Genomic DNA, 24571 nt, shown 5'->3' with positions numbered 1-24571 from the left:
CATGATCTTTCTCATCCTAGGTCTTTTACAGACCTTATCATGTCACCAGTTCATGTCCCACTCCACTCAACTGCAATCTTCCCTTTAAAAATAGCAGTTCTTTTTGAATTTTCAGAGAGGTCATGTTTTCTTAATCTCCTGGGTTTTTCTCATCTTCATACTCTTTCCAATATGTCTACATGTTTCTTTAAATGTGATGCTGAAAAGGGGCAGAGTACTCCATCTGAGGGCTCCCTGGTACAGAGTAGAATGGAATAGTAATCTGCTTTCTCTCAGAGGCAACACTTCTATTATTACACTCCCAAATGAGAGTTGTCTTTTTTGCAGTAGTATCAAAGAGCAATGGATAAGTTTCGTGCTCCCCTATAGCTCCTGAAGAATTTTTACACCCTGGTGCTTTCTGACTAGTTTGTGCAGTTGTTTTTTCTATCTTATGGGACACAGAATTTGTAGAGTGCACCTTGATGATAAGGGGAAGAGGCTGGCTGATACAGAGAAACCTTTCACACTGGTATTTATTCAAGGCAAATTATATGCTGAAATTCATAGAGAAAAATGTTTGAGGAACTTTTACAAGTTTTGTAGTTGTCTTTCAAAATGGGTCACATTCAGTGTGGAATAACTCAATAATAAAACTGAAAAGCATGGACTTGTTGCATGTGATTTGCACCGTACCAGTCTGTTTATGCATCTAATTTTTGAGTGTTATGCTATTTTGTGATGAGTCAGCCTTGGCTAACAGCCTAACACCCACCCAGCTGCTCACTCACGTGCCCCCGTCACCACCACCCCTCACTGGGACAGAGCAGGGAGGAAATTGGATGAGAAAACTCATGGATCAAGAAAAAGATAGGGAGATTTCTTCCTAATTACCATCACAGGCAATACAGACTGAAAGTTGAGGTGGTGGGGGAGGAAAGAACAATTTATTGTCAATTGAAATAGACTTTGGTAGTGAGGATCAAAAAGGCAAACACTAAACCCAGCACCTTTCCTCCTCCTCTGCCAGATTCAACTTCACTCCAACAATCCAACCTCATTTGCACCCTCCTAGCAGCACAGGAAGGATGGAGGATGAGGGTTGGTAAATGCATAACTCTTCCATTCCTTTTCCCTCATGCTTTTTTCCCACTCCAGCATGAGTCCCTCTCAACAGCTGCAGTCCTTCAGGATGAACCTGCTCTGCAGAGCATGGGTTCTCCATGGGCTGCAAAGAACAATTGCTCTGGAGCTTTGAGCCTCCTTCTTGGACCGTGGCACCCTCTCTTGTTTCTCACTCTGTTCTGCTCCCTCCCCCTATCTCCCTCCTGTGTTATTTACCCTTTCTTGAATGTGTTCCCTCAGCAGCACCACTGATTCCCCAGAGGCACCACCAGCTCCCCAGGTGGGCTGAGCTCTGGTGCATTGAGTCTGCTGCGGAGGTGGCTGGAAGTGGCTGTGACAGGCACTGGGCAGCCCCTGGCCTCTCCTTGCAGAGGCTTCTCTTGTAGCCCCACCGCATCCAAGACCCTGCCACATAAACCCAACACATCTCTGAATGTCCCTCTGACCCTCACCTTCCCCTGTCTGGGGACACACAGTTTTGAAATTATCCAACCCTTCCTACAGCAGCATCACAACAGCTGTGCCAAGGCCCCAGCCTTTCTCATAAAGCTCTGCCAAAATCAAGGGAAGAGAGTAAGGAAAGCTTGAGGAAAGCTAAAGAAAATAAAGTCTTTCAGAAATGTCAGCAAATATCAATAGGTACAAACCAAATTCAGCTTAGAATATTTAATAAATCAGCTACAACAAGCAAAACAATGCAGTGAGATAACAGCCATTTCAAACCAGAGCAGAAGAGAGCTATATTTACTGCAATAGCAGTTTTATGACCAAAATGTCATCCACGTTATCAGTCTGAGAAACATGTTGCACAAATAATTTGTGTTGAAATTGTGAGAGTATTGTTTGCAATAAAGCGGTCTAATCCACATACATTTTATTAGTAAGCATTTCTCTGAGCTTTTTATTTATTTCTGTTAGAAAAACAAAGCATGTTTACAGATGTTATTGTCCTGATTTATAGTATCTTTAGAGAAAGAACCTTTTCAGGTTACAAAAATTATGTCGCTTTCGTTTATATTAAAATATAACTTTTCTGTGGTCATTAAGCGAATTATATTACTTGAGGTAAAGCATATTCAAGGATCTACACATAAATAAAACCAGGTACATTACAAGCACTATCGTGATATTTATCACTGATGGAGCTTATGATTGCAGAACTATATAAAAATCTTTAGGGGTTACCTTAGCTTAATGGTGTTCTTCCCTTTCACTCACCATCCATTTCTTATTGCAAACATCTGCTTGGAAATAAAAAGGGTTTTATATTTCCCTGGGACATACTTGGCTCTACAAGAACATTGCTCATTTTATTTAAGAAATACTTAAGTTTAATCAAGTTTTTAATTCCAGAAATATTACAGCCACTCATCTTGAATGACTTGCGACTCTAATCTATGTATTTAAAAATGTCCTTAATGAAAAAGAATAATGTAATAGCTATTGTTGGATTCCACAGCAGAAAATGAACTTCTTTGCTTTCTCTCTTGATTAGTGCTCTGGCATTTATTCAGTGGCTTGGCCTTGCTCATTTTAGCCTTGGTGTAATAATAATAACAAATGAACCCTATTACTCTTACTGCTTGCTTACTTCTGTTCTGATGTTAGGTACTCTCCAGTTCATCTTGTAAATTACAGCCAATATAAGGGAGAATATCTCTATATGAATAAAAGAAAACAAGTTCCTTATAAACTTTACAAGAAAGATTCTTTGTGAAATAAATCTAATGGTTTTGGGTAGAAGAAAATTATGTGTTTTGCACTCACACTGATGAATGCAAAATTATATACCGTATTTCACTTACTAATATGAACTAGTAAAATTCATGGCATGCTGTTTTACAGGCAGTAAAATACTTTTTCCAGATGTGGCTTCATAATTCTCCAAAGACTATCATAGTTATCATAAGATTTATGGGGGATAATTTATTAATCACATTTTTTTTAACTCTGGAAATCTGTTTAGTAAGATGAAAGGGAGCTTTAAAATTAGTCATTTTAACCAAATGTGGATGGCATTATGATATCAAGTTACTCCTTTTGTTCAAATTATTTTTAATGACTTTATTTGTTTTATAGCCTCTGCAAGTCAGTACCAACTTGGTGGTAATGATATATCCAGCAAAACTCTAACATTCTGAAAACCAGTAAAAAAACTTTTTTCTAACACACTAAATAACTTAACTGTGCTATACTATTGTTACAGCTTATTTAGGGATATGTAAGCTACTTAAATTTATTTTTATAAGATTTGAAGGAGACAAAGCTTGTAAAAACTATGCCTCATGACTTTAACCCAGCTTCCTTAATGAAAGTTTGTAAGTGGATCATATGCATAAAACATTGCAAGGGCCGAATGCTGATTTAAATTCTGTATTTTACAACCAAGTTTATACTGCTGAAGCAGTTTTATTAAATCTGTAGTGAATATTCAATTCATGATAGATCTGATCCTGGAAGCTATTTCATGCACAGTTGGCCTGATCCTCTGTGTAGCATGGCTAGGGTAAATAATTTTCTTAAACCTTGTTCCTTTGGGCCATACCCAGAGCTCCTGGTTAATTGGTTTCAGCACTAATTCCATGCCAGATCAATTCCTTCATTAATCCCTCCTGCTGAACCATATGAATGGTGGCAAATGCAGATAGCCAGCGTGTGAGATTTGGGAATGACATCTCAGACCATGAGGGCTCAAGCTCAGTCGCCAACAAATAGCATCTGGTCCCACTGATTTTCTTTAGTCTCCTGCTAAGTTTGCAGTGGTTGAACCAAGACAGTTCTCTTTCCCAAAGGGCTCACAGTTTCCAGTCCTGTACAGTTGTCTTAAGATATTTTAGTGCATTTTAAATTCCACTAGAGGCCTAGGTTTAGAGGAATAAATTAAGCTTTAGCTCCCCATTGTCTCTAATGAGTTCTCAGATACTTACATGCTTGTATCTGTGATTCCTGTTTCTAAGATCCATACTTCCTGACATCTAAATGCACCTTAAATTGAATCCTGCCCTGGGGATCATCCAGCCAAGAAGGAGATATGAAGGCAGTTTGATATCAAATTGACATTTGTCTTATTGAGTGCAACAGAAATTAAAAATAGAAGTTTGAAATAGATTAGGGTTACTGGCTGAATGGAAGAATACTGAAGAAGGAACTGGAGGATATAGTAAAGGATCACATCAGATCCTGTTACGGGAAATTATTCAGAACTTGATATATGGGTTTGTAGATTGACATTCTTAGTAGAAATTACGGTAACTAATTTCCATCTATCCCACATGACACAACCCAAGCTCTATCTTAGTGGCGTGACCACTACAACACTTCACCACTTCACAACAGACTTCATGCAAACAAAGTGGAAATTAAGCATTTCCCTGCTTCTTAAAGATTTCCATACAGGCTTTAGAACTGCAAATATTTCACCTTCTGTTACGCACTGCCTAACAGTTAAGCAACCCCTTAGGTCTGCTTCACATAGAATGGTTCTTATGATTTTAGGATCTGAGGATTAAACTGGTTAAATAGCTCTATACCTTGCGTACTGTGTATTGTAAGATGACGCCTGTAATAAAGTCAACCTTAATAACCTTCTGGTGAAGAACTTGTCTCCTTTTGATTTCCAAACACATGTATGAATGAGTTAAGGGAGATGATGTGGCATTCATCTGGATCTGAGGCTTACAAGGTAAGTGAAGGAACTTTCCATCCCAGTGCTGTTAATATTCTTGCTCAAATGCATAACATTAATTTGAAAATCTTCTCTGAGTAATGTTTGTTTTGTATGTGATATTGCAGAGGCAAGTTATCAAGATGAATATTTCTAATATAAACCTTGATAGAGGCTATACATACTGTACAAACACAAGTAGATACAAGCATTTGCACACATAGATTTTGAGGTAACTAACCTCACCCTAAGAAAATTCAACCACGTAGATGATTTCTGTACCCAAATTTGGAGTAGAGACTCTACATGCTATTATAACTCTAAAAATAATGGAGGTGTCTTGCCTAACTGTAGACTACATTACAGATGTTTACATCCAAGGTAGTCAATCATGTCTGTCTTTGTGTTCAACAGAGAAAAATAAACATTTTCTGGGAGTAATTTATCTGGACCATTTCCGATGTGTTTTAGAATGCAGATGAATTGTTCTGTGCAAAAGCCTGTTTCTTTTTACTGATTACCTAGGGCCTGGAAAACCAGTTCGAACTTAGATGTCTACTTTGTAGATGTCTAAATTTAGGCAAATTAATCCCATACTCTGTGTTAAAATAATTTCCTACTGATTTTGCGTATTCCAGATGTTCACAATTTCACTGTATCACGGTTTTATTCAGGCTTACAAAAGCAAATAATCCGCGTTAGGGGAACCCACCTTTTTAAATGAAGTGGTTTTTGTTCATGCTGTAGTTCTTTTTTTTCTTATCCTTGCCAAAATAATTTCCTTTAAGAGAGTGAATAAGTATAAATCATTTTTACAATTTTGGAAATTGGTTTATAGTATTTTAAAGCATTTTTATGATTTTGGAAAATTCTGACAATTTTTCTCCCATTGCTAGAAAGACTGGTGTGATATCTGAAAAAATAAGACATCAACATGCTTATTTAATCTTTCATATGGTTTTATTTTTCATTTCCAACTGATACAGAAAAAGCTGGAAGGCAGTTCACAGTCTCTAACAGCAAGTTCACACAGAGCTTTATATGCTCAGTGAAACCCTCCTCACTGTTGGTACAAATAATATTGGAAAGATAATTTCTTGGAGTCGTCTATAAAAAATAAGATTTTTTTGTTTCTGACACTTAGCTAAACTTTTCCTTGACAAATAGTTGAGTAATGAAATTTACTGGTAGAAGAGAGATTGTATTACAAAAATATGTGTTTATCTTAAGAGTGGGAGTATTTCACAGATGATTCAAACCGTGATTGGGCTCTAATAATTCAGGCCCCACAACTCTTTAGAAACATTAAATATCACAACTTTACTACTTATATATGGTTTCCATTTTACAGCTTCTTTTATGTTGCCCTGAGGGCTAGAAGAACTTTTTTCAAGTGAATTCCAGCATATTCACATATTATATAACTCAGTGAGGGAAGAGAAACTACCAAAGATGACCAAACCACCATAAAAAAAATTCTGTAAACTGGCAATCCTGTGCCATTCTCCAAGAAACTATAAAAGCCTTACAGATCTTATAGAGGAAAGATGGTAAATAAAACCCTGACTTTGACACTGCTGTTCAACAGGTTGGCCTTCAGAAATCTATGGAGCCCCCAGTTGCTTCACATAGAGTTCGTTTCCAGAGAAGGTCTTCAAGACTAATCTCACTGAACCTCAACACCCAAAAGTAAAAGTCTGCTCTCTATTAGGGAACTTTGTTCCTTCATGAAATAATAGAAAAAATTGGCATTTCCAAAGTATAAACTCATTTACAGGCAAATTGTGCTCTGAAAGTGCCTTTTTCTCCCTATGCACCTAGGAAAATGTTTCTAGGAAAACCTAGGAAATTTTTATGAATCTCAATGTCATTGATTTTTATGTAAATGGGTCAGGCTTATTGGATATCTTTGGGGTTTCTGTTGCAAAGTTTCACCTATATTTTTATTTATTTATTTCCTGTCAGTCATGTTCATAATTTATTGGAACTGAATCACTAGGACTTCATTTTGCATTCAGAATTACAACTGACTTCCCCTTAAGAAGACACTGCTATTATCTTGCTTTATGTACAAGGGGAAGCATGAAAATGGCCATAAGAAAAGGTTTGTGCATAACACTAATGAGGTATTTGTCAGATTGCTGCCAAAAAGTAAATTGCCAAGAGCAGAGCTTGATGCAAAAAAGTTACACTATTAACAGCCAAGGGACCATCATAAAGTCTAGCTCTCCCAGATGTGTACTATAACATATATAATAAAATCTGCACTGAACTTTAAAATATTTTCCTTGTTAACTGAAATGTGTAAATTATGAACTGGTTGGCTATTAAAGAATACATCCATGGATAAGACATCTTCTCTAACAAAAGAACGATTGTAGCCCATTTCAAATTATTTTGGAACCATCCCAGATTGAAGAGAGCAATTCACAACTCTCAGGATAGCACGACCGAGGAAGGCAGGCATTCTTATAACAACCATGTTGGAACACGATCAAGCAAATTCTGCATTATCTCAAAAATGCCTGACAAGGATACCTGAGAAAATGCTTCTAGAGTATCTGATTATAAAAACCCAAAGTACCTACTCCCTTAACTGATCAACAGCCATATTTTTCACATTGCATCTGTATCCAAAAAGCACACAGAAATATTACAAGATATCATTAAATAGAATAAAAATGTCCTTAGCTAGTGTCTCCCTTAAGAAGCTTATCAGCAGAACAGAAGAGGACATCATGATAATTCCTTGCCTCCAAGATAATCTTCTTCCTTTGCTGTAGGACCCTGCCAAGGTCTTACAACATTTTAACATTCCTAATCTCTGTTCCAGGCAAGATCTATACTTCAATTATGTCTTTTCATTCAAGGGCATAACACAAACTACCATTAAAAACATATCATACCAAACAGAATAAAAAAACAGTCATAGTCTAAAGTGCCTTGTCCTAGGACATCCTTTATAAGAATATGAAACATACGAACTCCAAGATGGATACAGCAGGTCAGTTGCAGAAAGGTTTTGAAGAGCAAAGAGTCCCTCTGGTTTTCACCCCTATTCATCATTACAGCACACAACAAATGAATGTTGCTCTCTTATTGTCGGCAGCTTGCTATCCTCAGTTTGAATGTGCCTACCTTTCAGCACTGATGAAAAGACGACCAGTTCAAACTAGATATATACTCTGTATGTAGTTGACTTCAGATGCAGTAAATCACTTCTATTTATTTCGGAAACAAGTTAGCCAGGAGCCATGCAGAGTTTCAGTGGGACTTATGAGACCTCTTTCCTCCCACCTGCCTCTGCCAGCTCTCACTACTCTGGTCCGTCTGTTGGGGGATCCTGCTCTCCTCCTTGGTCTTGTTCCCACACCAGGATCTGCTCTGATTCAGGAAAAGGAAGGTGTAAGATGCAGTGCTTTCAGCACAGTGTCATCTGCCTCAAGCAAAAGTACCTGCTAGCAAACTCCAGAGCTCAAGGCTGTGATTCTACCACTCCCCCAGGGCTTTCAGGTCATCTCCATGCCATTTTAGATGGCTCTTTAAAGGGAGAGGCAGAGAGTTTGGGGGAGAAGGGCCCACCCCACTGCACAGCAAGAAGGAAACATGGTGCCCCCAGGGCCATTTATCTGCCCTTCCCTCTGACTGTTACAGTGTCAGCAGGAGAACAGCACTGGAGCCTCATCTTCTCCATTCCATGGTGACAACAAACCCCTCTGGCTCTCTGGCACTTGCTGCCTGGGAGGACCTATACCACTACCAGCTCAGAAACGCACCTGTGGTGTGCAGGGGACCTCCAGGAAGGTGGGCAGGCCATTTTCAAATTTATATTTCAACTCTGTTTTCCTTTTTAAGTTTTCATGTTCTGTAAATGAACTTTCAATTTTTTTAATTTATCTCCAGTTTCACACTGTTCCTTAATTCAGATGCCATTTTTTTTAAATCTCCCTGAATGGAAAGAAAGGTAACAAAATCATGTAAATTCTACTGTCTCCATTGCCTTTTCTGCATGCTCTTGGGAGGGGGAAGAATCACCGAATTTGATAGATAAAACCAGAAAATCTAAACTAACCCTTTGTTGATACAAATGTCTGCCTCATGGCTTCAGACAGACAAATCAAGCTATGCACTGGGAGTTGTTTACAGTCTGAAAAGTCACAGACAGGTACATGAAGTGATACCACATTTCTTTTTTAATGTTCAGATGGGAATTCAAAGGATTACTCAACAAATTATATACTCCGATTTCTTGAAATTGACAGATGTGTAGAAGTATTGCTGAACTTATTGCTGAACTCTTCTGATTTTACTGCTTGTAAACTGATATGAAAGACTCAAACAGTAGGAGAGGACCATCTTTACTTAATTTCTACATTTTATTTAACCAAAGGGAACATTTTTCCCCTTTTCTGGGAGTAGAATGCACAGTGTCTTTTGCAATAACTTTGCACGCATGTTCATCATGGCTCATAATGGCGGGTGGTTTCTCATCTTTATACCATCTTTTAATCATAAATTTTCTATGAATCACGGAATGTTTTCACTTGAAAGATTCACGGGATCAACATCTGTTGTATAGAATGATACAGCTGAAGAAGACCTAATGCAGGAAGTTTAATGTTACTTAAAGATCAGAGATTGCAGAGAAAGTCTTTATACACACTCTGAAGCCATTTATGTGTTCCACGTCTTCTTTCCCATCTTTCTGTTCTATCTATCCCATCTCACACCATCCAGGCAAACTTTCCTTTTGCTTCTCTTTTACTTTTTAAATGAGGACAAGAAAAATGTTTGCTACAAGAAAGGAATGAGTCACTGTTTTATATAACCAGTAACAAAACCATTTTGCAGAAAAAAGCTTCGTTATTGCTTATATACTATCTAAATGCATGAACTTGGTGTTCTTTATGAGCCAATAGACTCTTGTAAGGTGTAAGATCTATTCTGTTCATTTGCAGAGTTATTTGCAAACATTTTATTATATTTTAAAAAGTGAAGTCAGATAAATTGTTGGAGGAAAAAAAAGGTGGTAGGTTTTCTTTAGTTTTCAGATTACAGAAACAAAGGAGCAGAAAACATAAATTACTTAAGGTAATATAGGAAACCTGTACCAGAAGCAAGAATTGAATTTTTTTAATCTAGGAATCCTACCAGAAGTTTATGTCTTGTCTCTAAAATCAGCCCATCATCACATTGTAGTTTTTCTGTTGAATCTTATCTGATAGTTTTGCAAATTGTTAGACTGTGGCTTGGGAGGTTTCCAGGTTCTGATGTACAGTGTACATGTTTGTTTCTTTGTGTGTGGTGTTGGGTTTATTAATAAGAGATTCAAGAACAAATAAAGGCATAGAGTGACACTGAAAGAAATAATTTTCTGCATCACATCTTCCAATTATGTGTAATCCTTTTTGCATGTCATGTTGTTCACATCTGCAGATAGTCAGAACAGGACTCAGCAATAGCATGTGTGCATTCAGAAAACTTCAAACTGGAGCACTATATAACCTATATTTTTTTGTAGTCTACCATTTTTAAATGGCAGAAGGTTTCCAAAAATCATCAAATGTTTGCTGTGTCAGACAAAAAGAATAAGGTACACATGCACGTAACTATAACCTGCACATATAGAAAAGATTTAATGACTGATTTATTTATAGAAACTTTTCAGTTAGACACTTCTAAAAGTTTTTCTTATCCCACAGGATGATGCCAGACTCTGCTGATATTGCAGGGTAGTTATGAATTTGGTAAAAGTCTACTTTCACTTTAGATTCACTATGTAATACTGAGTTCAGGTGTTGCAAAACTTGCAGGATAAACAGGAGGGCAGCTCTTCCCTGGATCTAGCTGCTTCTCATTACCTGTAACCCAGGAATTTGACTCAGATGGTGTCCAGCCTGCCTCCACAGTCTAGTGATCTCTGGCAAGGGCAAGTCCCACGGGGACTTGAAGAAGTCTGGATCCATGGAAAGACAGCTTAGTGCATCTGGAAGTTAATAGTAGGCAGCAAAGAGAATGCTGAAAGAAAAAAGATATGATTGAAAAAATATGGCTGAAGGATGGGATGTGGATGAAGGAGACTGGCAAAGTGGGGACAAAAAAGAAGAGTTGTGCACAGATTAGTAGGGAAAAGAAAGGGGAACTCTCATTATATTGAAAATTAGAGCTTACTAGAAGAAAAGGAAGGGGATCTCATGATTGTGTTTTAGTACAGTGGGTATAAAGCCTATGTGAGTCAAAAGGACTGAAATCAGCTGGATGAAAATACTGCTGAATTAATTGTCAAGCAAGCTATCTCTCCCCACTGTTTCTGTGCTTGTCAGGCTGTCTTGGTCCACCTGAAGCAGCCCAGAGACGCTCCCAGTGAATCTGTCCACCCTTGGATCTGTTCCCACAGGGGAACAATTTCACGAGCCTCTGAAACCCAGCCCTTCTTGCATGAAACACGGCTATTGTTTAACAGTTCCGAGCAACAAGCTGAGAGCAGGAAATGAAAAATAATGTCTCCACTTGAAACAGCTAATTATACTCGTGTTGATATAGTGTTAAACTTTCTTGTTATCATTGGCTATACAGTCTTGTGTATCTTGCTTGTGCTGAGGTTTTCTAGTGGCTTCATCTTGGGCTGCAGTCTGTGTTATGCAGAAATGTGAGAGAGCCTTTTTCAGCAGCAGCTGCACCCTGCATTTTTTTAAGCCCTGCTTGCCAGTATAGCTGTACTTTTAACACCAGACTTCTTTTGGTTAGGATAGAACACCACAAAGGTAAGAATGCAAAGAAATTTAAATATCACCTTGAGTAAGTATTATCAGCTAGCAGTAAGGTCTGTTCAAACAGGGGAGAACTGGAGACAATAATGTCAGTAGTAATATCCTCTGTTTTATTAAAGGAACTTCATAAGCACAGCACCTTATTTTTACTTTTATCCTTCAAAAGTCCAGCACTCCAATTTTTTTTCATCTTAAGGTCAAGAATTTATTTCTGAAATGAAATCTGAAGAGGATATCTTTGTTGTAAAATAATTCATGTAATCAGCACTAACACCTCTGTGGCCACGTTGGCTTAGCCAGCAATAAAAGAAAATTGTAGCCACATTATTGAGTCCTTCTTAGGGCTGCACTTCTTCACAGTTAAAATCTGGAGGCATTTTGTCCTGAAGGTGCCTAAGGTACTCACAGTTCCACAACCAACTGAGGCTCTGGCCTCTTCTCTGGTATCAGCCCACTATTATCTTCTGGTCTACAGAAAAGCTTTATCCAGTTGAGGGATTCGTCCTCACTTCAGAAAAAGGATGAAATATGAACCTGAGCTTTAATTCCTTCACCAGCTGGCCCACTCTGCACACACCACCAGAATTCAGTGGTGACTATGTGTTAAATGCAGAAGTCAGATGTAATATCCAAGTGCAGTCCATAATGAAGGAACAGCAGATGTACATCTATGGCTTCATGGTTCCAGCTATGAACAGCCGTGTATTTCAGTGTACCCTCAGGTGGAGACTGGCATGGAAACTCAGAAGAGCTCCTATAAACAGCAGTGTCCAGGCATCAGGTTTCCCGGAGTTGTCCAAGAAATATGTTTGGGTGGAAAACAGAGCTATTCATTCAGGCTGACATTTGAAACCTTCATAATTTAGGATGAAGAGAATGCTTCATATTTTTTTGGTTTTGTGAAGCTGGATTTTCATGACAACTTTGTATTATATTGTTCATATAGTGCCTTCCTGTGATAAAAGGAACATTTTTGAATGACAGCAAGTATATTCTCCTTCTCAGACTTTTAAGAGTAGCAGCAAGATCATACACCGTCTCCCAAAATTTGGAAGAAACTTAGTGTCTTTTTGTTCCATTCTGCAGTGCGGAAGGAAAATTATGCATATCTTTGCAGAACCCAGGTTTTTATATGTCTTCTCTCAGTATTGCTGCTTGTATCATTGACTGGAATTGCACTGGTTTCCGGCTCTCTACAGCACCTACCTTTACATAAGCATACGAAACAGAGGCAGGTCATGACCTTTAATTACTAGCACTCCTCTTGGCACTGTTTTGATCCAAAGTAATACTCTTCCAGATAATGTCTGGACAGCTCTCTCAGGTCTTAGCTGACTCAAAACCCAGCAGCCTGTTTGGAGGCAGTCAGGTGGATTTGCAAAGTAGAAGAGTTCAGCTGGCTGATCACAAGCTCACTCATGTCAACCGGTCACAGAGCCAGAGCAGAGCCATGGTCCATTTTATTTACTGGTATGAATGCAGCCTCAGAGTTCTGTGTTGTGGCTAAAACAACATGGTGTTAATAACTACTCAATGTTTTCTCAATTCAATTTCTATGTAAGGAACAGCTATTCTACTTTTTCAGTTTCTACAGCAGCCCCAGCAGTTGCCATCCTTTGCATTAGCACAGTGGAGAACATTTTAAAAGTTTTATTTGCCTTCTGTAGATAGGCACGCCACCAATCTGGATAGCTTCCATCTTTGCTGAAGATGTAAGTAGCCAGGAAAACAAATGAAAAACTAAAGAAAGAGAATTTTATGCAATGTGAATACATGACAGATGAATAACACAAGTATATCTCTTAGCCAATAGGAAGAAACAGAGACTGGCCAAAGGTTACAGCTTACAGGCATAAATTTATCCTTTGTGATGAAATGTAACTGGATCCTACCAGTCTCAACTTTGAAGTCTTCCTGAACCTGTAAGGCTACAGGTCTGAACACATCTCCACCCCTAGCTGGCACGTCTCCTGATCTTCTGCATTTTTTAAAAGGTAAAAATAAGACAAAGAAACTAAAACAAACTATGACATGATAGGAATTTCAAACTTCTTAAAGAAACTCCACAGACATCTATTCCATAGCACAGTTAATGATTCTTTAAAAATACAGGGTACAATACTCAATACTTCAAGAAGATAATCCTTTCACACCTTGCTTCCTAAAAGGCATGTATACAGTTAAACAATAGTCATGACATCTATCCTAGGAATGAGGTCTGCATTTCTTCTTCCACTTGCTGAAAGAAAAACTGCTTTATAAAACTTCATAATTTACAATCACTCTCTCTGAGTACAATGTGAAAAAAACCAATGAAGATATAGAATTGGACAATGAACTGTCTGCTGTGTTTCTAGGATTTTCTAGTGAAGTCTTTCTATTTCAATTCTAATATTAATGCGAAAGGGGGACTAAAACAATCCTTTGATAAGGGTGATGACCGCTTATTTTCTTGAGTAATCCTGTGTGTAATTCCCATCAGTAAGCACGCAAACAGAGTAGGTGAATCAGCCCTGCTACAGAGTCTTCTCCCAGAGGACACTCCCTGAAATCAGCGAAACTACAGACAGACAATGCCTCTATTTACAGAGAATAAAAATATAAAGAGCTACTCAAGAGGCTGAAGAATTTTCTTACATGGCTATGTGACAAGATGTGAACCTTGCCTAATATATCTGTGTCAACAGTTGTTTCAGTAATTCAGAATTTTTACAGGATAGTGTAATTTTGTTTGGAGGAGAAAGTGGTGTTTCAGTGCAGGCAGCAATGAATAATAAACTCTTCCTGATAATGAGGGCTGGAATGAGATTCAGATAGGTTAATGCAATGGTTTTAAAGTTCAAGTTTTAGGCAGGCTTAAGACTTATGCACAGTCCTCTTTTAGTCAGTGGAGAAAGAAGTGCAGGTACCTCTAGAATGCAACTCCAAAGCCAGGTGTGACATAAAGCACTTTGTCTCCACTGACAATAAAGGGGTGGAGGCAACTGGTTTTGTCTGAACTCTGTAACTTTCAGACTTAAAAACATAGCAGCATGTATTGAGTCCCACCAAAGGTCCAGAAACTTATTTTCTTATGTTCAACAATAGATTGAGTGAATTCATAGCGAGTGAACAAACAGGGCAAACATCTACAAACTTGTTCCTTTATTTCCTTTTAGTTACTGCTGTTGGGATGCTTTTTAGAATGCAGCCATTCCTCCACCTGCAGGGAACTCTGGGTTTCCGAGATTTTCTCAGAAATGTTAAAAAGTTATTTTTCAGGGGATAATCCAATTTTGAGTAGTAAAGCTGGAAAAGGTTAGATGAAAACACCATCTTCCTGGGGGATGGGATGGTTAGATGTAGAACTTCCCTGAGTCATTCAAGCAATATTCATTTCCCTGTTAGAACAGCCTGCTGTCAGTCTGTATGGTCAGCATCATCATGCAGCACAGCAGTTCTGTGCCACAGGAATGCAATGCTCAAGTTTGTGGATTCACCACAGACTTTTTTTTTAATTTTCATGTTCTAAAAAAAAAATAGTCAATTAAAGTCATAAAAGCTGATGGGGAAGGAGTTTTAAAGCTCCAAAGTCAAACATCTGAAATCTGGAAGAATTCAAATGAAGCATTCCCCGTACCACATGAAATGGACCCTCCACACTAGAGACTGACTCATGCAATGTACAAAAAGGATCTAAACTGAGGCATAGCTACCTCTGCAAAGGGAAGGGTGATGATGCAGCATTCTCTGAGCTTCACAGAAGCTGAACTTTTCATTCTAGAGAACTTTCAAGACAGTAGATTGTGCATGTGCATTTATCTGTGCAATATGAGCTCTGTTCTACATGCAGTCAGCCCCCTCTGGTCTGTGTCTTCTCTGATCGAGATCAAGCCCAGGGAGAGCTCTGTGCCTGTAAAAGACAAAGCTATAATGGAAGTTGTTTGACAACTTTAACTGCAGTGGGGAGGGCCTGTGACTTGCATCTGGAAGTCAGTGCAGAGCTCCCAACAGCCTCCATAAGGCTGCCATTTGCTCCATGGTTGTTAAACACCTGATCCCCAATGAAATGCCATTTCATTGCATAGGACAAAGCTTTTAAGATTCTAGTAAAATGTCCAAGTCCTATTCCCAAATAGTAGGGATATTTTGATTATATTCCCCAAGGAAAGCTCTTCTTTTCTGTAGGCAATGTGGTGCAATGAAAATTTTCTATCTTAGTCTTAAGAATATATTCTCCTCTCTTATGATTCTTATTTTCTAATAAATTCATAGAGAGAATATAAAGAACTCAAATTTAACTTATTCTTGAAATGAATCCACCACTTATTTCAGTAAATTTTAATTCTGACTAATCAACATAAGAAAGAGATGTGGAGTTTTATTCACTCCTCATCTTATCCATAAGGTTATAGAGATGAGGCAAAAGCCAAAAGGACTGAAGTCCTCACCTGAGACATCTCCATGATCTGGAAGAAGTACTGCAGAAATCCCAGCAAGTATGAGTCATGAACTTTATTCAAAATAGTGTCTTTTTTAATTAACCAGGAGCCTGTTACAGAGCATTGGTCAGTCCTATCTGCAGCTAGCCAGTACTGCTCCCAGAGGAACCAGACAGCCCAAAAGCAGAGTGCTCAGTCACCTCAGTACCTTTATTTCCTGACAGATGAGAAAGGCAATACCTCCTGAAGTGTCCTCACTGGATCTACACTACTTCTGTTCTCCCAGGAGCCCTAGAAGCAGAGAGCTTTCTCTCACAGGCCCAGTTTTCCCACCACAAGATACAACAAAGAATTGTTCTTATTCCTAAATCCCTCTGCTGTTAAAATTAATGTATAAACCATAAGTGTAAAAGATGCTTTTTAAAATAGTACCCATGTTCGAGTTAATTTTTGAAGACAACCTATCAGTTGTACATCAAAACTTAGTGAATCTAAAGATTTCAAGCATTTTTGCATTTGAAGTGTTTTTCTGTGTAATGTCAGGACCCAAGCTGAGATATTTTAATCAGTATGGAAATATTTATGTTTTAAGTCCCTGGCCATTACAAAAGCCTTTCTAATTCATCACCAGGATATTTAAAAGAACATAATTTCATCCTGAAAGCCCTTGATATGAGATCATATTATATTCTCTACACCTTTACAGAATTTTGAGGGTCTATATGTTTATCAAGGACATTTTTATTAGGCACCTAGGATTTTAGGGGTTCATGATATGCATGATATAAGGACTTTTTCTAAGGTTATGCAAGTTACTTTTGGAATAGGATCAAAACATAGCCCAAAGCTCCCTACCTCCTTACTTACAGAACTCCTGTTATTGTATTTAGGTTTGGATAAACTTTCCTGTGGAAGGTGATTGCTCACAGCAGTTAATTTTAAACTTGCAGGCTTAGATCTGGCTCTGTGTGTGTGAACAGGCTGTCATCATGCATTCCAGGTTACTCTCAGAAATGAATGTGTCTTTCCTCAGCATTTCTCACTGCTGGGGCATCAGACATTCCTTCTGCTCTGCATTAATCCAATTACTAAACACCTGCAGACATGCAATAACAGTTTTTGTGCCAAGTCCCTTAGAAATGGTTTTATAGGAGAATGTAATCTGCTGTCCTGCTATCAGGAGTCACATTACACACCTGCCAAGTCCTGAGCTGAAAAATAACAATCAGCGTTCTAATTCAATGCAAGAATGTTTCAGGGCACATTAAAGAGACAAAATTACATTCTTCTTAATTTTACTGCCATGGAGTCCATTAAACATTTTGAACTTGCAGTTAATTTTATTAAAAGCCAATTTCAGTACTAAAATATTTACAGTACACCATGATAAAAATGGACTTCTTATGGCAACTTAGGCAAGTTCCAAAAGACCCATTAAAGAGAGAACTGTTTCAAGCACATATATTGTGTCATTCCAATTCTGTTCTTAGGGGTTTATCTGATAATCACCAAAATGCACTTCAAAGTGGAATTTTAAACTATGAAATAATTTGTTTTCCTTGTGCTTTTTTTAAACTTTTCCTCAAAGATGTGTGCTGTTTGTGTCTCTGTTTTTAAAGTGGTTGTGCTCCTCAGAGCTGAAACAAAACCTGGTTTAAGAAGGGAAGGCTTTTCAAGGCACAAGATTTAGCTGGGTGCCAAAGAATAATATAGTAGAATTGAACAGAGATTTAGAGCATGAGTCAACTGCTGACTGCACCACAAGTTTTTGTACAGCCTTGGGTAGGTCATTTCAGCCTTTTGTGGCACAGCTTACTTTGTAAAATGCATGTCGATGAATCATAGGAATGTCAGTATGAATAGTAAAAAAAATTAAGGCATTCCTGGAAAGACTGCCTGTGAGTCCTAGGTTTCCTGCATGAAAGTGTGTCCTTTACTAAACTGAACAGCTCATCTTTCCATCTTTAAGTCTATTTATATACACCCAAACATCATCTTATTTCATCATGGCCCATTAGCCTCAATTACAAGCATAGGAATTCAAACAGCTCAAAATTATTTAAAGAAATACAAAAATACCAAGCATAAATTTGAATGAAATTCTCTAGAATAGTCTGTAAGGTTGTTACCCCTGTTTACCTTGGCAAGGAATATACAGCAGTGATAGCATGCACTCTGTTCAGGAAGAGAAATTGGATTTGACCAGAGTCACCTGCAGTTTACAGCACCACAGTCACTGCTGAGGGCTGTACATGATGTCCTGAGGGGTCTTTTGCACAGCTGTAGACAAGACAGCAAGAGAGCTCTGGCCAACAAAGAGCATTCCAAGGCTACGGCCCTGTGTACTAACCCCTTCCAGCTAACTTTACATTCCCCCATCCCATATGTAACCTTCAGCCCCCCACTTGAAGCAGGCAGTCTGACAGTAATAGTAGTAGTCACAAGAAAAGGTAAGCTCTGTCATACTAATAATTTTTGAAAACTTAAATGCCCAGGATGTGATTTTAATTAAAATGCACACTGCCTGGCTTGTCTATTTCCAGGAGAAGGTTTCTCCTGCAGGAAGATGGTGACCTGTTGTACCCATTTGCCTCCCACACTCTGAGGTCAGTCCCATCATTACACAGCCTGATTTGTAGAGAGCGCGTATAGTGGGATATAAACATGGGAATGAATCTGTTTTGCTTTAAGTTTGGTTTTGCCCAGTAACCTTTGTATGAACAGCATTTTGGAATGATCAAAACAAAGGAGATTTTTTTTCGCTTTGAAAGGTCCTGTTGATGTTACAGTTTTGCAGTCTCTGGTATCGTTTCTAGTAAGAGGAAGCTATTTGGACTGATCCATTATTATAGTTCACTCATAACTAACACATATGGATGGTGAGGTAGGGATTTACAAGCAAGACAAACTTCTTCCATCAGTGTATGCCATGCAGAGAAGCATGTAAGGAGTTTTAGCTCTATAATTGTATACATCTGCCTCCACCCATCACCGTGTATCTGGCTCTAGGATTTGATATTTTTCATTAAGATCATCTCAGGATTTTATATAGCATTTTGGAAACTTTTTTTTTTGTTTTACAAAAGCGACTCCAGATTCTCATGTCCTCTTTGGGTGAGTTGGATGGAGGATCATCAATACCTATATTTATTCATGAGCAGAGCTGAGAGAAGAACTGAAGTTTTTAAATCAATCTTAAGTGCATTAGAACAGTACTGAAGAAGCTGGAAAACTCATACCATGTTTTCCTCTACCAACAAAAAACTTGTATGTTTCCTTCCACAAAAATGTATAGCAAACTCTTTCCCAAGACAGTGCAGGCAAAATTCTCATGAATTATTATGTCCATGATCTGATGGCAATTCTAAGAGCCTCAGAGTGAAAGCTTAATATCACAATCTACTGTACAAGGATCTTCTTCTCCGAAGTAAAGAACTGCTTTGCCTCAGCCTTTCCCTACCATTCACTGCTGTCCCATTCTAGGGATTGATATTCCCTGCCTGTGTCACTGCAACATCACCAGCTGCTTTGCACACACAGAAGTTCTATTTGCAGGAAAACTGTGAAACATTACTCTGCATGTTCCAACTAATATGCATTTAAGATAGTCTAAATATTGTGTTTGCATGAGTAATTCCTATGTTATGGAATCCTCAGGCATCCACATAACTTTCCTTATTTATACTCTCTTTTCCCAGAAGCAAGCTTAATGCCCAGTCCCCTTTACACAGAAGTCAATGAGAGTCTTGATACTTACTTCAGCAGGAGGAAGGTCCATATAACTGGGAGTCCTATGCTGCCTAAAAATGACACAATTTTTTGGACAGAGGAAGGCCCCAAAGGCTCCATATGTTGCTCTCATGCTGAGTTGACTTATTTGAGGGGAAGGTCAGCCCATTGTGCAAAGGGTCGGGGAGTGAATAACACATTTGCTGTGTGCCTGGGAGAGGAAGCTCGAAGCTGGGAAGCAGGTCAGGCTTTTTAATTCCCATCAGGCCTAGCATCCTTCAGGAGTTATTCCAGCTCAGAGTCTGTACAGCTTCAGCGTGTGTTTTCAGATTTGTCTCTTTTTATCCAAAAAAATCTCTAGGCTTTGGAGGATTAAAATGCAGGCCTTGATTATGGATCAAAACAGGAGTCTCCTCTATACTGATGCTGTGCTTGAAAAGACGATGAGAGATGTGAGCTGAAGATGGAATTATCCACCTCCATCTCTTTCCTACAACACTGTGTGAAATGATCATTCACAAAAGGTGTTTCAAAGACCTTCATTCCCAGACTTTTTTTTTTTTGCATATATGAATCAGCAGATGTATAGGAGAACATGAACTGCAGTGTTGTATCTCCCCACTGCTTTTCTTATTAAATTGTACGCCCTCCACATTGTCCCCACCTTCCCCTGCCCCTAGTTCTGGCCACTCCCTCGGGTTCTCCCTATTGGTTCCAGTACCCCAACTCCGCCCATGTACCCCCCCTGCGCCCTGAGATCATTCATCCATGTGCTCTCTCCACCCCCCTCATCCACAGATAAAGATCCCTGAAGATCCCCCCCAAAAATCCCTGACCATGTGGTCTCTCTGCCTCTGGGAACTGGCTTGTCACCATGTAATAAAAGTTCCTCTGAGGTCCATATGGAGGGACCCTTCTCTCCCCCTTACTGTAACTGTGTTGCAGGGCCAGCAGCTAGCTGGAGCAGGAGCACAGGGCCCTCCGGGAGGACTATGGGAGAGCGGAACTGCCGCTCTATCCTAAGCAGCCCCGCAGAGCTTTCCAGGATGGCTGCGGCTTGCTAAACCAAACCCAGCAACGCAACAATGAACTTTATACCAGTGGACTCCTTTTGCCTAGGAAACCATTCCCTGTCTATGATGGTTCCCTCTGGATAGAGAGTAACTTTCACAGCTGTGCAGTCCAAATGGCACAAAAGTTTCTCTGACAGAGATTTAGATGCTATTATTATGCATTGGAGAGAAAATATACAGAAAAATCCAATCAATTTGCAGTCAGTCTTAAGTTGGTTTTTTACTTGTGCATCATTTGACTTTTTTTAAAAATTGTCTATTGGTTCTAAAATCAAGACCAAAATAAGTATAAGATGTACTTTTCGTATTTCAGCAGACAAAAGGCAGTAGTTTAATATTTCACACAGAAATAGAAAGTCAGTACTTGTAGAGAAATGGCTGAGTGAAGGGACATGTATACGTGCACAAACCAAGCTATATTAGTGAACTGTCCTTGACTAGAGAAAAAAGAGAAGGGCAATGCTGATGTGGCAAGCCGACAAGGTTTTGGGGAGGGGGATGCTGACCACAGAGAGAGGAAGACTTATGTTAGTTAGTGGCGTGCATATTAATCTGTAACCAATCGCTTGCTATTAAAGGCCACGTGAACCCTAGCTGTAACCCAATAGTATGGAGCTTGCTTACACGTGCTTGGGGAATTAGGGTATAACTATGGGACTGACAATAGAATAAATGGAGTTCCATCATATCTCTATGAGAAGCGTGGTTCATCCCGGCAGATCTCTGGCTATTAGTACTTTGATTACCTGCCTGTTTTTCCTTTGATTAGACTTGAGCTCAGGCAGAACAGAGTGTTCAGGAAGAACATTTAAAGCTCCTGGCTGAATTTACTAAAATGAGACTAAATCAGACAGGACAAAGATCACCAGATAATCTTACTGTGACGGACAAGTATTGCCAAATAAAATGATACTTATTTGAAGCAATGCCCAGACGCTAGAGTTATCATCTCATGGAAGGCGTACATATTATCTGCTGGAGGAACTGATCAGATAGAGCCCGGGAAAGCTGTCTTGAAAAGAACCAGCCACAACTACAACAAATTATCAAAACCCATGCACAGAACTGGGAGATGCTTACAATCTCATGAATTCATGCTCTTGCCTTAAACTCCTCCACTTATCAGAGCACACTCATGTATCACACCTAAACTATTAGGGAGCCAGTTGCTACCAATCATCTTCAGCCCTGTCCACCAAGATACTGTCCTCTCCTTTTGCCTCTTCATGCCATAGGATCATGAGTGATGAAAGGATTAATCCACCGGTTTAATTCCACACACAGAACAAAGTTAAGAACAATTAGAAGACAATAGATTTAAAATCAAGAACATAGAGTGTATAAAATGTACAAAAATAGATGCTCTGATATACTCTTGAATGGATTTATACTAAAAAATATCCTAGGGTCACGTATCACCATTTTAATGTTTTATCATCCAGATTTCACCTTTGCTGTAAACCCACTGTCCCTGTCAATATCTTGCCCTCCACTTGTTCAACACAAACTTTGTCACTGTAGTTGGCTGAGGTAAAAACTGCTGAAAGGCATAAAGCTACTTTAACAACTTGGAAACCTGCATCATCTTTGCCCAAACTATTACTGAAATAAACATCATATGATACACAAACATGTCAGTGACATCCCTCAGTCAGTGACCTGGAGGAACAACTGAAAACCTGCAAGGATAAAGCTGTCTTTAACACCAGCATTGAAAGGAAGTTTCAATGATACACATTTCAGGATACTCTGCCATTTCCTTGGGGATTAAGTGAAATGGCAACACTTTCAAAAATCCTGGAATGCTTTAGAACCTTTCAGAAAACTTACCCAGAGTTTAAGAACTGGAGTAGGTTAGAAAAATACAATTTGCATGACATTTTTGAGAGTATTCATAAAGCTTCACTTGGTGGTCACAAGCTTGATCTCTCTAGACACATCCTCTACAGGGACAGGAGCAAGGTGGGCTTCCCCTGGGAGCCTTCTGACTCTATCAGACTGAGCAAACCTTTGTGAATAGCCCCTTTCAATGTAAAATGAACACCATGTTTGGATTACCTATCGTCATTCTCAGGCCAGCTCTAGCCATAAATCTGAATGCAATTCACAGTGCAGGTCACATCACAGTACCTCCCTCTTGGCTCGAGCCCAGTGGCTCTGTGTGAGCAGTTGGTTTAAGTGCTCTGCTGGAGCAGAGCCATGCTGCTCTGCACCTCACCGGATGCAGCCCCAGATGGGCATGTGCATATCCATATACAGGAACTTCTCTGAGGTCATCAAGGAGTTAAAATCAGACAGTACATCTACCACAGCCCTTTGAGCTGTGATCCAGTCAAATTTTACAAGGTAAACAGGATCAAGATGGGTCATACAAGAAGCAGAGACATATAGAGATCCCCAGAGGCTGCAGGGAGTGATTTTAATAATGCAAGAGGTGACACTTTTCTCCATGCACTAATACTGAACGCAAATCAGACAACCCAACCAACTGTGACCAGAAAAGAATGGGCAAACTCATAGGAAACAGGAAAGAAAGAAGAGAAATATGTTCATTTTAAATATGTTCATCCTGATGGGAGACTGTCATAGTCCTGTTATAGTTAGCTGTACAGATAGCCAAAACAGTAAATACTTGCAATGAAAGGTTAAAAGTAAATTAATGCTATCCATTTTCTCAAATAGAACAAAAAGAGCATGCTTTCCAATTTCTCTTTTATTTTTCTCCAAATTATGTTTCTAAACAACTGGTGAGGTCTTACTTTGAATATTGTGTGCAGTTTTGGGTGCCACAATATAAGAAAGTTATTGAACTATGTGGGAGTGTCCAAAGGAGGGCAACAAAGATGGTGAAGGGCCCTGAGGGGAAGTCATGTGAGGAACAGCTGAGGTCACTTGGTCTGTTCAGCCTGGAGGAGACTGAGGGGAGACCTCACTGCAGTTACAGCTTCTTCATTAGGGGAAGAAGAGGGGCAGACACTGATCTCTTCTCTCTGGTGACAGTGACAGGACCAGAGGGAATGGCCTGAAATTGTATCAGGGGAGGTTTGGGTTGGATATCAGAAAAAGGTTCTTCACCCAAAGGGTTGTTGGGCACTAGAACAGGCTCCCCAGGGAAGTTGTCGCAGCACCAAAGCTGACAGAATTCAAGAAGTGTTTGGACAACAGTCAGGCACATGGTGTGGCTCTTGGGATGGTGCTGTGCAGGGCCAGGAGTTGGACTCAATGATCCTGATGGGTCCCTTCCAACTCAGCATATTCTCTGATTCTATGATTTTATGAACAACAATAACAAAATCAAACAATTACATTTTTAATTGAAAATTAAACATGAAAAATATCATATGTGACAGGAAAGGTCATATCAACTCTAGTGATTCTCAAATAGTTTCAAATAAATAAACAGTTTTTTCACCTTTTGTTCCCAAATAATATGCACAGTTCTATTGTATTTTGGGTTTTTTTTTCAATTGCTGATGGCATTTAGGGGTTTTGTTTTGGTTTTCCTTTTTCTTCTTTTTATTTTAATTCTGAAATGGAAATATTACAGAGCATGCAAGTAGAAGTCTCACGCTTGGTTATCAGCCTGCAAGGTGTTTGGGGATACCACCAACTAAAAACCACTAATGCATAGCACATTTTACAATGAATACAGTCCAATCATAAAGCTGAACAGAATTTATTCAGCCACACAGGAGCCAGTATTTTCAGCCATTTTTATTTAATTGTTAGGTAAGTTGACCAGCAAGACAGGCAGGCTCAAGCAGGTGAATCCAAGGCTCAGACCCCAAGGTCTACTTCTTCCTGCTGCTC

At 39.1% G+C, this 24571-nt stretch overlaps 1 long non-coding RNA gene across 2 annotated transcripts in view; it reads left to right on the top strand.

The window, feature by feature from the left end:
• LOC121666938 overlaps positions 1–24571 on the top strand; it is a 49393-nt gene that overhangs the window by 17939 nt on the left and 6883 nt on the right. The gene's annotated exons all lie outside the window — the stretch shown is intronic.

The sequence above is a fragment of the Corvus kubaryi genome, unplaced genomic scaffold (genome assembly GCF_017639235.1).
Source record: "Corvus kubaryi isolate FWS band 111438036 unplaced genomic scaffold, C.kubaryi_AGA036_p1.0 37354, whole genome shotgun sequence".
In the NCBI taxonomy this organism is placed as follows: domain Eukaryota; kingdom Metazoa; phylum Chordata; class Aves; order Passeriformes; family Corvidae; genus Corvus; species Corvus kubaryi.
Note: the sequence above shows the minus strand (reverse complement) of the source record. Positions and strands in the feature narration are given on the sequence as shown.